The sequence below is a fragment of the Anolis carolinensis genome, chromosome 3 (assembly GCF_035594765.1).
Source record: "Anolis carolinensis isolate JA03-04 chromosome 3, rAnoCar3.1.pri, whole genome shotgun sequence".
Classification (NCBI taxonomy): domain Eukaryota; kingdom Metazoa; phylum Chordata; class Lepidosauria; order Squamata; family Dactyloidae; genus Anolis; species Anolis carolinensis.
This window is the reverse complement of record NC_085843.1, coordinates 101,231,493-101,246,564: the sequence shown is the minus strand read 5'-3', so window position 1 is coordinate 101,246,564 and position 15,072 is coordinate 101,231,493. Positions and strand designations below refer to the sequence as shown.

The 15,072-nt window shown below is 37.7% G+C and overlaps 1 protein-coding gene across 6 annotated transcripts in view; it reads left to right on the top strand.

Annotated features, from left to right (window-relative positions):
* The window catches only part of frmpd4 (FERM and PDZ domain containing 4), a 404,084-nt gene that overhangs the window by 337,686 nt on the left and 51,326 nt on the right, over positions 1-15,072 (top strand). The window lies entirely within an intron of this gene.

The following is a 15,072-nucleotide window of genomic DNA, read 5'->3' as shown; positions in this document are numbered from 1 at the left end:
AAAATACTAACTTCCACTTGTTCCTATCAATATGGTGTCGTATAGGGTAAACAAAGAATGGCTTATAGCTCTTTAAAACACTCATGAATAAGCCATGCATTTTCAGGACTAATTCTGTATGTCCTCCTTTGGTCTCAGTTTAGTCAGGCAATTGTAAGCAGATCTGTAAGCAGTGATGAATTCTTGGGGGAATTCTCTGACGGTGATGTACTTAGTGTGGAATCCTACCTTTTCTTTTTCATGTATTTCTGCCGCTGGGACTTCGACAGCAGTAGTCTTTTCTGTAATGAGTTTCAGTGAGCTGTATTAAAGTTACATAATACTTCATTCCACATAAACAGCTTACTATCATCTCAATAGGGACATCTGGAATGATTAGGAAAAGTACTGTACAATCACTGTATTATAGGAAAAAGCAACCCACTGTGCCAAGGTACTACATTATCCCTTCTCTGCAGCAAGTCAAACCAGGATTGTATCTGTTTCAGGTGTATTCCTTTTCAGAAACATGCCCCTATCTACTTGCATAGACATTACGTGTCTATTTTTCCTCTACCAATTCACAGCATTTCCAAAATATAACCATAGCATAATAGCATCCATTCTGTACACGCACACTATGTACACCTTTTAAAATATAGCAGTAAAGGAAATACAGACACAAGGGTTCATCTATGACTCTGCAGGTACAGGTTGTAGCAAAGGAAGAAATGCATTCACTTCCATCACCACTAGTTCTTGCTCCAGTTCACCCATATACAATCCTTCTACTTCCTGTACTCTGTTGTCTCTACAGGAAGGATACAGGACAAGAAACAAAGCCACCCGAGATAACCATTTAGACATAAAGTTGAGGAAACCTTGTTGGAGTCACTTGTTCGCATTCATTTTTCCTTACTTATGTGTCCTTTAGGAGCCTCGGTGGCGAAGTGTGTTAAAGCACTGTGCTGCTGAACTTGCAGTCCGAAAGGTCGCAGGTTCAAATCCCGGGAGCGGAGTGAGCGCCCTCTGTTAGCTCCAGCTTCTGCCAACCTAGCAGTTCAAAAACAGTAAATCAATAGGTACCACTCCGGCGGGAAGGTAACGGCGCTCCATGCAGTCATGCCGGCCACATGACCTTGGAGGTGTCTACGGACAATGCCGGCTCTTCGGCTTAGAAATGGAGATGAGCACCAACCCCCAGAATCAGACATGACTGGACTTAACGTCAGGAGAAACCTTTACCTTTTATGTGTCCTTTATGGGGGGATAGGTTAAAAAGTGAGCCACATTCCCCATCTTAGGTTTAACTGTACAGATTATCACCATTATATTAGGCCTGCTGAAAGCCTCAAAGTGGCTAGCATGAAATGTATCATCTCTTGGCAACTATCCTAGTTTGCCATTGATTTCAAAATATCTGAAAAACAAAGCATGGTATATATTCCTGCCTTATATTTTAAGGTATGGTATCTTAAGCTACATTCTGAAACTACAGATAACAGCAAGTCCTATTGAAATGAAAGACACCAGGAATACCATAGTCAGACTGGAGGACTATAAAATGTCTAGAGAGGACATATTTTGTTGATGTTGATAAATAAAACAATGGATATTTATTTATTTATTTATAGTATTTATATTCCGCCCTTCTCACTACGAAGGGGACTCAGGGCGGATCACATTATATACATATAGGGCAAACATTCAATGCCCATATACACATAGAACCAAGACAGAGACAGACACAGAGGCAATTTAACCTTCTCCTGAGGGGATGCTCGATTCTGGCCACGGGGGGGAGCAGCTGCTTCATCATCCACTGTGACGGCACTTCCTCATTCCAAAGTCGTAAATTAGTTAAATTTGCCTCCCCACTTTATAAGTGATACCTTATTTCCTACTTGATAGATGCAACTATCTTTCGGGTTGCTAGGTCAGCAACGAGCAGAGGCTATTATTTATTTATTTTTTTAATTGACAGGTGCTCACCCCGCCATGGGCTGGCCTCAAACTCATGACCTCTTGGTCAGAGTGATTTATTGCAGCAGGCTGCTCACCAGCCTGCGCCACAGCCCTACTTTGGCACTAAAATAAATAGTGATAATCAAAGATGTATTTAAAATATAATCAGAAACAAGTTTTATAAACTGAAAAGAACAAAAATTATATTAAAATAATTAAATAATCAACATCATTAAAATAATCACAACAATCACAAAACATCAAAATACTTCTTCCTCGTCTGCTTTCTTCAATTATATACTGTACTTATATTGCTTGCTCACACTGTCTCTCACGTATGCATCTTCTGCTGCTGACAAGCTGATCCTAGTACATTAGTAAATGCACCAACCTCAGAATAAACACACATTTTAAATAAAATGGGCTAATTGTAAAAGGTTGTGTATAAGAAGCAGACAGGCTTATCTGCATAATTCACTTGGAAGCAAGTCCCACTGTAGGCTTTCTGGGCAAACAGAGCCGGTGTTTTTGGTGCAAAGAGGGGAAAACCCATGAATCTAAAAAAATGCACAATTCAACCAATTTGCAATTCATAGAAAACATTGTGTCTATGCATGCTAAACTAAAAAAGAAAAGTAACCAAGAAATAGGACAAATATGACACATAAGACTGTTAGACAACTACAGCCACTAAAAATGCACTAACATTCTGCCATAGATGGATGGTACCATATGGTTGTTACTTATGCATTTTACTGCCCAATCATTATGGGTGTAGGGGAGGATATTCAATTATACTACATTTAGATGGCTTTTTCGTTTATCAGTTTTGTAGTATTACATATAAGACTGAGACTTCTACACTTCTACACTGACATATAAAATCCAGATTATCTGCTTTGTACTGGATCATATGGCAGTGTAGAAGGGGCCTAGAAAGGGCCTGAGTATTTTCAGAGCTTGTAAGAGTTACTTTTGAGGGCTTCAAGTCCCAGAATGCCCAGTGGTTATTGCTGGCTGAGAGATTTTGCAACCTGAAATCTAAAACAAACAGACAAGAAACCCTGCATTGCTGCACCATGCTAGGGTTTTTGAATAGGCAGTTTGTCTCCTGATTTGGACAAGAACTTTGAAAGAAGCAGAGTCACTGTTCTTGGAATCCTAAAACTGCTCAGATTGTGAAGTTAAAACATCAGGAGACCATCTCATACATGCATCGCAAAATAATGAACTGTTGTTTTTTTCACATCTCTAATTTTGCTTGACTGCTGCTATACTGACCACCCTTAATTAGAGGACTGATTGCCTTTCGAAGGCTGGTTGCTCAGGGAATGTGATATAGTACAGCTTGAGGCAGCGATACATATACACTCATTATATCTAGTATTCGGTAAAACCTTTCCTCCTGTGTTATTCGCAGCTGAGTTTTTTAGGCAAAGAAATTGACCCTTAAATCATTATTTTTAAAAAGAAAAGCCTGGTACCATCCATATTTGTAAGATTGGCTTTGTGCTAGGAAAAGGGGAAAAAAACCTTTCCTTTATGAGTACTGAAACTGAGAAGAGGTTGTGTATTTTAAAACCAGTGAGTTTTTTTTTACCATATCATTAAAATAGACTGAATGGGAGTAACATGCTGATCAAACGGCCAAGGACTGTTTAAAGAACCAGCTGTGTTGCTACATAGCAGCAGCTGCCTTCTGGTGCCTTAAAGTTAATCACAGTTCAGTTAGGAATTAGTGGCCATATATGGTTTTGTTCTTTATCCCTTTGTGCATGCTGCATTCCTTCTGCTCTGGATTTACTATAAAGTAATAGTGACCAAATCATAGGAGGTTTTCCTAAATTATATAGCCCAATTCTAGTTTTAGCTTTTAGAATTTTGCATCCTGGGATAGTTGCTACTTTAGGACAAGGGTGGGCAACTGCCACCCTTTCTTTCCCCCAGCAGATTTTACCCACAGGCTACACACAGAAAGCCCAACCACCTCAATTTTCTCTTATAGAAGATTACATCACTTTATGCTTCATTTTGAGGGGACCGCAGAAAGAAAATGAAATACTTAGGGGTAGCACACGTTTCCAAGGTGCTTATGGGGGTCTTTTACACTTTTTGTGACTGTGAGATAAAAATTGCTCTGGAATTGTGCCATTTAAAAAAAAAACAGGGGATGTGCAGAGACAGTGGGCAGTTGAGGAGCCATAAAAACAAAGTACAGGGGCTTTATACAGCCTGTTGGTCACAGTATTCCCATCTCTGCTTTAATACCTGTCTCTCTATATGAACGCATTTGCCTGTTGAACAAGTTGTGTTGTCTATTCCATCTTTGCAATAGCTTTGGACAGTATTGACTGGAACAAAGGGGACATCCATCTGTGTTAAGGCTCCAATACTGTAGACATTTCTACCTAAAGAGTTACCTCTTTATTGAACATTCTGTGAGGATCATGAGGCCCTGCAGATGCTCATGTGTTGCAGTTCCCATTATGACAAGGCAGCATAGCTGATAGTGATGAGTGCTAGAAGTGGCAGTCCAACAATATGTGGAGTGCTGCAATAATCCCATCTTTGCTTTAGATGATGTACTTGTATGAAGTACATATATATATGCACATAATGCTAACACATCAGTTTTCAATAGTGTGTGTGCGTGTGTAAATAGTAAGTTGTAAATCAAATAAATAAATGATATTCCTCCCTCTCAAAAATATATATTACATATGTTTTCCCAGTAACATGATCTGTTGTAGCTGCTGCATTGCCTCCTATGCTCAGCCAAATTTGTACATGTTCACCTAGTTTGCCACTCAATCTACTTACTTGAAAAGTTAAATTCTGAGAACTGAACATTATCTTCTTAGGACCTTCATTGACCTGGAATATTTAAGAGTTCAGCAGAAAGCAAAATAAGCAGTACAAATAACTAAGTAAAAAGCTCTAGAGAAAAACATCATCAGTCTCTTCGTTAGTTGCTTTCTTCTGCCCATTGTTTGAATGACATAACACTAATGCCAGATTGAGAATGTAGTATTTTAGCATAGCAGGCCATTAATGTTTTCTGTTAATTGCTTTTTATTCTTCCATAAAACTTTTCCATGAATGTAAATTTATTTCCAGTTATATAATTTACCAGGAATTTTGTCCTGGCTCAATGGGGTTAGAGCTTTGAACAATCCCATTTCATACAGTAAGAGAGGTTAGGGTTAGAAGAGGTTCACGTTCATTCCAAGGATGAAAATCAGAACAAGAGCAGGGAAAGATTTTGAACAATGAGGTACTGCAATCAGGAGGTGCAGGCAGACTTCAGGATTCCAGAATTGGGAACTTTCAACAACCAGAGTCAAGTACATAATAGTGGCTTATAACTCGGTGCATCTTCACTGGCATTTTACTGGGAAGTGGGAGGAATCTGGTTCTTTCTATTATAGCTGTTACTGAATGAATAATGGAAGTACAGTTTTGTTGAGACTAAAGAAAAAGGGGTCTCAGTTAAACTAATTTACTGTTCTAAACAACTTTCTCATTTTACAGTATTCCACAAAATATATTGCAATTGCTAACATGGCATCTCAATTCCTCATTTGCTGCCAAGTTCATTCCATACACATGCGAAAAATGAGATAAATTCCTCCAAAACAAATTGCTATATTATTTAATATATATCCCAGTGGTTCTTTCCTTTGTTTTCTTACATAGTCTGGAATCCGTGTTTTAATCGCTACCATGAATTCATTTGACAGTATTTGTGCTTCTTGCTCAGCACATGAGGCTTCAAGTGGTGTGAAAAGGCTGTTATTTCTTTTGTCTGCATAAAATTGTTTGAAAACTTTAAAATACTAGAGGGTAATAGAGTGACCTTAGATACACTGGTTTGTGTTTAGGTTCTTTTCACTAAGATATAACTTGCACATTTATTCAATAAGGAGCAATGAAGCAAGTCTGAGAAATGGCATACTTTGAGAAATTTGATAAATGTTTTCTCTAACAAAAACTAAAGGATTTTAAAAATTGAATGCATTTTGAAGTACATGACTATAGCCCATAGCATCCCTAATAAAGGTACACTATAAACTATAAGTTATGCAATCACATTGTTCCTTTGAGAGACTGCTCTCACCAACGATATACTGCAAGGACAGGATACCCTCTTTTCCTTGTCAGTAAACCCTTCAGACCAAATTTTTAACGGAAAAGACAGATCAGAGAAAGACAGCCCTCCCATGCCAGTGTTCAGGCACCAGTACAGGTTTTGGTTTTAGGTCTGTGTTTATGTTGGATATCCCATGTTATCATAATTTGCTTTTTGGCTAGTTTTTTGCATATAAATGTCTGAAAAAAACAACAGTGTGAACAAACAATAATCTTACTGTGCAAGTAGTAAGATCTGGAAAAGCTGCTAAGGAGGCATCAGTTGGGCTGTTTTAACAATCTCTTAGGACTTTATCACATTGGAATATAATCCGTTTATATCAGTATGCATCCCCCATTTTTTTTTTAGGACTGGATGCATACTGTATTGATACGGGATGCATATTCTCCTCATCCACCTGATTATTACAATTCTTATGATTTGAAAATAGTGTGCTTTGACTCACACACCATGGAAGGCTGGCTCCTCCCAATTCATTCAGAATATCCCCTACATCACTCTATGGCCTTTTGAAAAGTATAGTTGCTGATTGGATGCATACAGATGTTTCTATCACAGACAAAAACTGCACTTCAGCAAAGGAAGACTCCATAGTATTTCAAAAAACACAATTAGAATACCATCTGTAATTAATCTGTTTCTGTAATGCTTTACAGATAGATTCTGACAGAATACTGACAAGATAGGGCAAACATCATGTGATGGGACCAGTTTGAACAGTCTCAGAAACAGTATTTCCTAATGTGATAAGATCCTTATGCTGGATCTACACTGTCATATGATGTATTATATGGATCTACCCCAGGCACGGGCAAACTTTGTCCCTCCAGGTGTTTTGGACTTCCAAAATTCCTAACAGCCTACTGGCTGGCTGTTAGGAATTATGAGAATTGAAGTTTAAAACACCTGGAGGGCCAAGATTTGCCCATGCCTGGTCTATACTGACCATATACTGTAATTCTCAACTGCATTCTATGGCAGTATAGATTCAGCCTTAACTTCAGCTGCAAACAGGGAGGTCCTGTCTTTGAGATTCTAAATTTGAGAAATTGTGATTTATGTCATGATGCACTGGAAACTGATTTTCCAAGGATTCAGTTCTTCCAGCACTAGGTAAAGCAACATGATTCATCCTAAAGTGAACTTTGGTGGCTCCTGCATTTAAGGTAACCTAGATGCTGAGAACAGAGAAATTTTCTGAAGATATTAAACACAATCTGCCACCACGGGAGTCTAAGCCTTCATAGTAGATGCAAACAGAGAAGCCAAACTGGTTCTGTTTTACTGCTCCCCCCCCCCCCACCCAGTTTACAGAGCAATGCCACTTTTGATCAATTGACACTACTAACAACATCTAAAATGACCATAATATTATTGCACTCCCCCCCCCCCCCCCGCTTAATGCTATTTTAACACCTTTGTCTGAAGAAAAAGCCTCTGAAACTTTGAAAGCTAGCATTATATATTTAGTGTGGTTTGGTTTGCCCCATAAATATATCATGATGGATTTTGCATTTTATTATACCTTGTGTCTTTCTCAGCTACATCTGAAATGGTAACTTAATTGTATAGTTTGTAAATTATTATCAAATGTAAAATAGGACCATTTTTGATAACAAAATATATGTATGATTTAAAAGAAAAAATCCAGTAACCTAAGGAAAAGGGAATGGATTAATTAGTGAAGATGAGAGAGGAAAAGAACGATCAGTGTGCCATTTGCTCAAGGCAAGAAGCATGTTCTCTGCATCATTTGGGAGATTCTAAAAGGAATAGCTGAATTTAATCACAAAAGAGCTAATTACAGGGTCAGAAGAAAACAGCCTGGTGGTCAGGTTGCAAAGAAAGCCAATGGTAGCAGGGGGCATTTCAGTGCAAAGGAAGAGATACTCAGTTAGTGCCTTCTTTAAGGAGCCAGGCCTGAGGGAGTTCAAGTCTTAGAAGGATCCTAATTTGGGATTCAAATTTGTGCTTTGTCTGTGCTGTTGGGCTGCAATATCTCCCCTCCTGCCCTTTTGGAATGGCAAAGCTCAGGCTTGCTCACTCTTTCACCTATAGATTATCCTAGTGGTGCAAAAAGTCCCCGTGGACTTACCATATTCATTGGTTTAAATTTGCTGGCACCCAACACTCACTGTCTTGGGTCCCTTCCACACGACTGAATAAAATCCCACATTTTCTGCTTTAATCTACAACATATGGCAGTGTGGACTCAGATAACCCAGTTCCAAGCAGATATTGTGGGATTTTCTGCCTTGATATTTTGGGTTATATGGCTGTGTAGAAAGGCCCTTAGTGGAATTGATGTTCTTGTGGTTTGCAAATAAAATATTATGACCTAAACTAAAGCCCACACATTTTCTCCCACACATTGTGTCCCCCATATTTCAGGTTGGATCTACATTGTCATATAATCCAGTTTCAGAATGCAGATTAACTGCTTTGAACTGGATTGTATGAGTCTACACTGCCATATAATCCAGGTCAATGCTGTTAATTTGCATTCAGAAACTGGATTATATGGCAGTGCAGATGGGTTATAAGTCATAGTTTTAAAAAAGGAAGCATATGGCACAATGTAATCCATATTCAGCATCCTCACTACTCTTCAAAAGGGCTTTACAAATTAAGGAATAAAGTGTGGGCAAGAAAATGCTGGACCCCATAATGATCTGCCTTCTATTAATTTGGCTCAACATTACCGAGAGAGCACTAGGAAACATGTAAATAGTAGCAGATATTTGTTGCTGACATAACTTACAACTGAAGAACTTTATATCAACTGGCTTGTACATTTGGTTGACTATATTCTAAAAATGGGGAACCAACATGTTTTCTCTTTTTAAAAGATTTTTGTCGATGGCCGTGCAGAAAGCAGAGATCCTGCATTTTTTAGAGCCCCCCTTTGGGTCATTTGGGAACTCCTCTTAGCTTCTTTGATCCAGGTCTCTAAAGGAGCTTCAGCGATGTATAAAACTTTGAAAATTTCTAGCAACCCATAGCAGGGGATTTTCAATTTGACACCTAAAAATACTGAGCTTCTTCTCCTGAAACAAGCCCCTTGTCTCCTAGCTGTTTTATTTTCTTTTTCTTTTATAATGAGATAGATGCTGTCAAACTATAAAATGGAAACCCACAGAGTGAGATTCTAACTTCAGAGTAGATAGTTGTCAAGACATGAAGGATCAATCTTGAGTTCAAAAAGGATTATGGGATGACAGAAGAGAAGAGAATATAAGGATATACATAAAAGAATACAGCACACTCACCCATAACTATTTACTTATATGGCTAGGAATGTTTTGACACTTCATCCCCTTAATGCTAAATCATAACTCTTTCCTAAATGGTCCAGGGAGGAGAAGACAGACCAGTTACATAAAAGTATAGAAAAGCAAGATGCCTACAGTGATTTCCTGTCTACACACGGCATTTTCTCTGAATCTTGGGACCTCTGGCATCTCACTTTATTCTGTACAACTGGCATATAAAATCACTGTATTATGCCCCTTCAATTGCCAGAAATCTGCATCTGTCATTTCTGCCAGTTTCCCCCAGCCATTTTATTCATTCATTTTAATATTTCACCTTTCTTCCAACATGGGAAACATGCAAAAGATTCAAACAGAACACAACAAAAATAGATGATATAAAAGTTTTAAAAATAATTAGCTTTCATAATAATAATATTATAATAATACTTTTATTTTTCTATCCCAGCTCCATCGCCCCAGGGGAACTCGGGGCGGCTAACATGGGGCCAAGCCCAAAGAGCAAAACACAAACATTATTAAAACATAAGTAAACAGTATAACAAAAACAAAATAAAATAAAATGGATTAAAACACAATGATACAATATAAAACAATAAAAGTTAAAATCAAGTGATAAAATAATATAAAACAGACATCACCACTAAGGATAAAATAGGGGGGGGGGGGGGGGGGGCGGTCAGGTCAAAAGTGCAGATATATAGTTGTAAGGCCATTTAATAAAGTGTCTGAACAAAGTGCCAAAGTGTACTCTAAGAGAATTTGGTGTAGAGTAGGAGGTCAAGTTATTTTCAATACGGGAGCAAATAAAGTGCCCAAGAAGAAGCAGTTCTTTAGAAGAGGTTATATTTAAACACCTATACTTAAAAACTGTATAAACTCATAAAACATCACTATGAAGATAAATATTCAGCCCACAAAACCCGTTAGAGAAACCTGTGTGAATAACCAATTGATTGCCAAATACTTGTTTAAATAAATAAATCAATTTGCTATTAGCTGGCAAATGAGAGTAGAGGAGGAGCCAGTCTAGCTTCCTACAAGAGGTAATTCCACCTAATCGGAACAGCTACTGAGAAAGCTTTCTCTTCTGTCATCATCAGGCAGGTCTCTGACAATAATGAGATCGTTATTGTCACAAATCGTCTCTCAAAAGACTTATATGGGGTTAAGCTGGACCTGAGCCACACAGGGCCTTATAGCTCATTAACAGCACTTTGAACTGTTCCCATAAATGAATCAGTAACCAATGAAGCTGTTTCAGCAAGGAAGTTGTTTTCACCCTATAACCAGCTGTGATCAGGATTCTTGTCATTATATTTTGGACATAAGAAAGTTTTAGAACAATATCTATATGCAGCCTACCTTTTAAAAAAAGGAATGTAATCCACGCTAACATAGCAAAATACTAATATTTCCAGAATTGGGTGTAACTGGTGCAATAACTTTAATTGTCCAAATTAACTCTTCATCAATGTCAGAAGCCTGAGCATCCAGAGTCAGGGCAGAGTTCAGAAGCAGAACTTTCGGGGGTCTAATAAGCACATTTATCACAGACTAGGAATTGTAAGAATTTCTGAACATATTTTTGTATTTTGAGAAACCCTGACGAGAAGAAAACTAGAGTAATTATAATCTTTTCATCTGGGGACTTATCTTGGTTGTTTGTGCCAAGAAAGCAGAAATATTATTTTTGCATGCCGGAAATATTTCTTGTTCAGAAAATGATGTTTTCAATGCAAAATAACTGTGACTTTTGCACAGAATAAATACTGAATTATAAATACTGTTCAGAAAATGAATAGTTCAAAAGAATATTACTGAATGGAAGAAAATTGCTAAAATTACATTCCGAGTATAAGCCAAATCCCTGTTACCTGATCTTCCTTTAACTGACCAGGAGTTCATCTGTCATGTACAAAATGTTTTGGTCTCTTGTTTAGTCTTTTTAACTTTATACACTAGACATTGTTTCTACATCCCTAGAAATGATACATTAAATCATATGTGTTGACTGGCTGTTCAGCAATTGATTAGGTGGATCTACTCTAACTAGACTAACTGAGGGTGGTTCTACTCAGGCACATAATGCATCTCCGATCAGTCTGAAGAATATTGGTGTGGAGTTACATTGTGGCTACACAGAGATGCTATCAATAGCCTTGGAGATGAGACAGTGGCCCTGCAGCCCAGTCCTGATGAAATTGGTTTCAGCATGTCTGGGAATTGGACAGAATTCCAACCCCCAGCACTCCAATTGCCCCCCCCCCAAAAAAAAAACAACTTGCCTGGGGCTGGTTAAACCACCAGCTACAGAAAATCTTGTTGACTGGAAAGTAGGCAGTTCTAGCCGCAGGTCAAGGTGAGCTCTCACCATCAGCCCTAGCTTCTGCTTCCTTGCAGTTTAAAAATAGCAATGTTAGTAGATAAATAGGTACCACTTTGGAGGGGAGGTCAAAGGCACCCCGGAAAACATGTCTGCAATTCAGTCAGGAAGGTGTGGACAACAGGCTCCTTGGCGTGGAAAAATGGAACAGCAGCAACTCCCCATGGTAGAGTCATTCATGTAATCTGCTCTGAGTCCCCTCAGAGAGATAGAGTGGAGTATAAATAAAGTATTATTATTATTATTATTATTATTATTATTATTATTATTATTATTATTATTACCAGAAGTCCATGCTCTCTATGTCATGGTTTGATGCTATGTGACTGAGGCTGGCAGCTTTGGAGGAGGGGAGGGGGCTCACTCCACCGGAGCTGCTTTGCTCAATCACATGTAACAAACCAGGAATTAGAGAAAATTGAGCTTTGGTAAGTACAATAGAGTCTCACTTATCCAAGCTAAATGGGCCGGCAGAAGTTTGGATAAGCGAATATCTTGGATAATAAGGAGAGATTAAGGAAAAGCCTATTAAACATCAAATTAGGTTATGATTTTACAAATTAAGCACCAAAACATCATGTTTTACAACAAATTTGACAGAAAAAGCAGTTCAATACACAGTAATGTAATGTTGTAATTACTGTATTTACGAATTTAGCACCAAAATATCACGATATATTGAAAACTACAAAAATGGCTTGGATAATCCAGAAACTTGGATAAGCGAGGCTTGGATAAGTGAGACTCTACTGTAGTTATTTTCCTGTCTGGGGGAGGCACTTTCCCCTGTATTTTTTAACCTGAAGTGCGGTCGCATTAAGTAAACACATCCGCCTGTGTGTGTTGTGATGCACACTGGTTAATGTGACTATACACTGCATTATATGATAGTGTAGAACTGCCTCAAGTCTAGGATCTCTCCCCCCCCCCCCCCCCCGTGTTTAATGCAGAAAATAATAAATTGCTAGGGACCTTTGAAAGTTATTAGAACTTGTGTGTTCTTCAGAGAGGAAGCACAAATCAGTTGGTTCACATATCTTGAGCTCTGCCAGCTCTTAAAATCTAGTTTATAGTGAAATAATACATTTATAGAGAAGAATATGGGATGAGTAAGACTGTGATAAAGAAATGAATGGTTCTATATTCTGTTTGATACCCTTTAAACTACAGCAGGCAAATTCATCTAATTTGTTTCATCCGTCTATGAATTGCAATGCTCTGCTCTCAAGGAAGGAAAGTTATCTTCTCATAGATTATGGTTAGGGTGTCAAAATCAATAATTTCGGCTTTCAATAGCCTTAAAGATAATCTGAACTGACTTTCAGGGTCATTGTTGTACCTAAACTACTTAGTTGCCATTTTTGAGTTATATGTACTATGTTTTGTGTTTTCCTTTTTATTTTATTGTTATTGAGTTATTTTTGACAGTGTCTGCATTTATTATTGGTTTCTATTTTCTTGTTGTAAACCACTCCGAGTCCCTTCGGAGAGTGAATGGGATATAAATAAAGCATTATTATTATTATTGTTATTATTATTATTATTATTATTATTATTATTGTATGACACAGCAAACAAGATAGATATGCTGGATTTCGTATCACAAAATCACAAGTTGAACACTTCCCAAGCATCTAGCACTGTGTGATGTATTTTCGGATGATGCACATAGATCCCAGTATTATTATTATTATTATTATTATTATTATTATTATTATTATTATTATTATTAGCTTATAGTTAATTAAAGCTTTCCAATTAAATTATGCTATGTGCACACCTTGCACATATGTAGAAAAGAGAAAGTAGTGTCTTTGCAGAGTTGAGAAAAAGTATATTCCATAAAGATAAAATCATATTACATCCAGTGCCCACAGAAGCTACACATATGCCCAGGAAGATCTCATGAGAAGGAGTGGATAGTAACAATGCCCATTATTTTTACAAGGGAAAAATAGATTAGACAAAACTGTAGATACACCAATCCTTGTTTTATTCCTACAAATCAATATAAAAATACTCTTCTTTATGAGTAGCATATGTACAGATATACTGCCCCTGGTGGCACAGCGGGTTAAACTGCTGGGCTGCTGAACTTGCTGACTGAAAGGTTGGTGGTTCAAATCCAGGGAGCAGAGTGAGCTCCTGCTCTTAGCCCCAGCTTCTGCCAACCTAGCAATTTGAAAACATGCAAATGTGAGTAGATCAATAGGTACCACTCCAGTGGGAAGGTAACGGCTGTATGTGCAGTCATGTTGGCCACATGACCTTGGAGGTGTCTATGGACAACGCCGGCTCTTCGGCTTAGAAATGGAGATGAGCACCAACTCTCAGGGTCGGATACGACTAGACTTAACATCAGGGGGAAACCTTTACCTTTACCTACTGATGCTGTTGGCAACCAACCCAAAAAATCTCTCAGTAAACAGAAACCATATAAAATTGCTCTTCAGCCATTCCTTTTCCATCACTTACAAATATTTCAGCCTTGAAAAGAGATTTAATAGACAGTATTTGTAAAAAAAACCCACAACTTTTCTTGTATCCCATTCTATTAGAAATTTAGTTTTACAATTTCCTTCTGACCTATTCATAGCATCCTAGTCTAAACTGAAAAATATCACATGTTGAGAGTACAGTAGAGTCTCACTTATCCAACACTTGCTTATCCAACATTCTGGATTATCCAACGCATTTTTGTAGTCAATGTTTTCAATATATCGTGATTTATGGGTGCTAAATTCATAAATACAGTAATTACTACGTAGCATTACTGCATATTGAACTACTTTTTCTGTCAAATTTGTTGTATAACATGATGTTTTGGTGCTTAATTTGTAAAATCATAACCTAATTTGATGTTTAATAGGCTTCTCCTTTATCTCTCCTTATTATCCAACATATTCGCTTATCCAACGTTCTGCCGGCCCGTTTATGTTGGATAAGTGAGACTCTACTGTACTCTTATAGTTATCAACAGCACAGATAAGAACTCATAATATACCCTATTATAAATATATGCTATATGATTGGTTCCTATACTGTACCAAAATATGTACAAACCAGCAATGGAAACATGAAACATTATTGCTGGATTACAGCCTCTAGCCTTGCCACCACTTTGACTGCTTAAGAAGCTCAATCACAATAGTATTCTGATAGATAGTCCATAATATTTTCTATATAATACACATTTCCTAATTACTTTGACTGAAGTGATAGCAAATAACAAAATATGGTTGAAAACAACAGTCACATGTGTGTGTTTTGTGTTTTCTTTGCTTGGTTCTACACATCTGTGAAAAGGAAAATCCTAGGAT